Source organism: Silene latifolia, chromosome 6 (genome assembly GCF_048544455.1).
Source record: "Silene latifolia isolate original U9 population chromosome 6, ASM4854445v1, whole genome shotgun sequence".
Taxonomy (NCBI): Eukaryota; Viridiplantae; Streptophyta; class Magnoliopsida; order Caryophyllales; family Caryophyllaceae; genus Silene; species Silene latifolia.
This window is the reverse complement of record NC_133531.1, coordinates 70,893,947-70,897,247: the sequence shown is the minus strand read 5'-3', so window position 1 is coordinate 70,897,247 and position 3,301 is coordinate 70,893,947. Positions and strand designations below refer to the sequence as shown.

Genomic DNA, 3,301 nt, shown 5'->3' with positions numbered 1-3,301 from the left:
AGGGTCTTAATAGTCATTTAAGCCCTTAGTAACCCTAATCCTTGTACCTAATCTCTAGTATAAATACCCCATTGTACTACCTAGATTAGCATGTCATCTTAATAGGATCTTAATCTTGTCCTAATCAAGTCTTAATACTCTTAATCTTGTAATCAACTCTTAATTTAGTATTAATACACATCTCATTTCTTAATCTCTCCTTAATTTCTATATCGTTCATCATTTATTTTGGGTAATTAGAAGATTATTTGGGTTTATTTGGAGGATTGACAACCTTCCATCAATCATCAAGTACTTCTATTATTCTTTGCTTTATTATTTGGAATCATCTTCATAGGTATAATTCTCTCTTAACCTTGTTTAATTATTGTTAATCATTTTCATTTATTCATCATGTTTTGCCTTGCTAGTATGATTGGCAACCTTGTTAGCATGTTAAACATGATAATGAGTGAGTAGTTTCCTTAACTAGGGTTAATGGGGAATTAGGGGAAACCAACATGGGGATTGATTCATGCTTAATCTAATATATTTTCATAATTAATTTGCTTGTTGTTGTGATTCCAACTTATGCACATGTTATGTTTGATGAAATGCGAGCCTATGAATCCTTGCATTTTTAACCCATCACTTACCTTTTCAATGAGACTTGTAAGACATAAACCAACTCGAGTCTCATTAGACCATGCATATAGTTGGATAGGGAGGATTAAGTCGACTTGTAGGTGTTTTACAATCTAATCGATTCGGCTCCGGGACCTAAACCTTCTTAGGGATTGTAAGACATAAACCAACTCGATCCCATCACAACAATAAGTGCTTGCATCTAGTAGAGAACATGTTTGTATGATCAAATCCAATGAATCCCCTATGAACCCATGACACCCTAGTGCTTTTAATCAATTGTTTACATCTCATTTTAATCATCTTGTTTGTTTTCATTACTTTATTTACATTGATCTCCTACCTCAACCCAAATTGTGACACCCTTAGACACAACCATTTGCAATCAAAAATCCTACATCAATACCCGTCCCTTGGGATCCGACCTTTACTTACCTCTTTACTAAAGGTAGAGTAGTTTGTGAAGTTATAAATATTGTTTTGGTCTAGGTAACTTTTGACGACAAGTAACAAAACCGACAATCCGACCAAAAATGGCGTCGTTGCCGGGGACGATGTTAACTTGATTTGATTTTCTTTGATTGTTTTTAGTTGTGTCTTTCTTTACCTTGGAGAAGTCAAACTCCTTAAGGTTTATTCTAATTGTTTTCAAGTTGTTTGATATTTTGCATGTCTAGGAGATCATAAGGTAACGTGTTACCCATTGATCTTGAAATTGAAAGAACTTTGACCAACAATAGAAGACTTGCTAGAAATACTTTGAGAGGTATTGGTGAGATTGTGGACATTCAACCAAATAACATTGAGTTTATCAACCCTTTTGCAAGAGAAGGCCCAACACAAAACCAACCACAAAATCAACCCACGATGCCGAAATTTTCATCACATTCCGTACCAACCGAGGAGAACCTACTAAATGGTACTCCTACACCACAACACTTAACCGGTAATTTCATTGCAAAATCCGCATTTATACAATTAGTTGAGAGAAGTCAATTTGGGGGGATGCTTAGTGAAGACCCTCATTCTCATATGGATACTTTTTGTGACTATTGTGATGCGATTTCTCAAACCGGAGTGACTCAAGACCAAATTCGATGGGTCTTATTTCTTTTTTCTTTGATTGGTTCCGCGAAACAATGGTTGAAGAGCCTAGACTAGGAAACTCTTGGTATTGACTCTTGGAAGAAATTGGCACTTGCTTTCTACAAAAAGTTCTATCCTCCGGAAAAGACTAACATGTTGAGACCCCAAATCACCGGGTTCAAACAAAGGGATGAGGAATCTTTGTATGAAGCATGGGAGAAATTCAAGGATACTTGCCGATCTTGTCCACACCATGGACTTAGCGAGTGGTTCCTTGTACAACAATTTTGGAATGGTCTATATGAAGACTTCCGAAACATTCTCAATATGGGATCAAATAGTATGTTTACCGAAGATGATGATAATCAAACATGGAACAAGATTGAGGAAATGGCGGTCCATAACTCACAATATAGTAGACCTCGGAAGGCTACTAGAAGAGGAAAGCATGAAGTGGACTCTATTTCTCAATTGGGTGCTCAACTTAGTGCTCATATTGACACCATTAATTTGAAGTTTTAGAAGGCTATGGCTAAACTTGAAGAGGCCTCCAAATCACCTAAGCAACATGTTAATGCTATGGTGGCATCTTCATCAATTCTAAGTGGAGTATGTGAGAGTTGTGAAACTTTGGGACATGACCAAAGTGAAGGTAGGGGAACAAGTGAACAAGTGAATGCTTTCCAAGCATACAAGAGTGGTACCCCTCATTCCAACTATTACAATGAAAACACCAAATTCCATCCCAACCTCTCATACAAAAGCCAAAATGTTCAAAATCCTCAAACAACATACACCCCACCTCCAATGAGAAACCAAGCTCAAAGACCCTTTTACAATCAAAACCAAGGTTATCAAAATCAACCTCCATACAATCAAACAAATGACCAAGGTTTTGATGTTCAAAAAGCGGTCCTCCAAATGCAAAAGAACTAACAAGAATTTTTCACTCAAATGCAAAAAGATAGCCAAGCAAAAGACATCACCATTAACAACATACTAGCTCACACAAAGACGTTGGAGACCCAAATGTCTTAATTAGCATCTTCAAGTTCACAAAGACAAAAGGGGCAATTACCACCTCAATGTAATCCCCCAAGACAAGAGCCGGTGACTGCCATCCATTTGAGGAGTGGTACAAGGTATGAAGGGCCGAAGAGGCCCGTTGATGAAGATGTTGTGAATGCTAGTGACAAGGAAAGAGTCGTTGAAGACACTAAGAAAGAAGAAGAACCCACCACCATTCAAGAAGTTTCAAAGGAGAATGAAGAGAAGGCTAAGGAGAAAGACCCTATTATGATTCGGCTTCCATTTCCAAGTCGTCAACTAATCCTAAGTTTGATGAACAACTTGGGAAGTTTATGGAGATTGTCAAGAACTTGGAAGTCTCAATTCCATTTACGGAATTAATAAATCATGTTCCGGCCTATGCGAAATACATGAAAGATATTCTTACGAAGAAGAAATCCATCCGGAAACTTGAGACTATTGCTTTCACTAAGGTGAGTAGTGCCATCCTACAAGGAAGTTCACCTCCAAAACTAAAGGATCCGGGAAGCTTCTCTATTCTATGTACCATTGGCGACACCAC

The 3,301-nt window shown here is 37.7% G+C and overlaps 1 non-coding gene across 1 annotated transcript; it reads right to left on the bottom strand.

Moving 5' to 3' along the window:
- Window positions 1–1,863: 1,863 nt before the first annotated feature.
- Window positions 1,864–1,970, bottom strand: LOC141589461 (small nucleolar RNA R71). The gene has a single exon (XR_012520398.1). It is a non-coding gene; the product is annotated as a small nucleolar RNA R71 (small nucleolar RNA).
- Window positions 1,971–3,301: the final 1,331 nt, after the last annotated feature.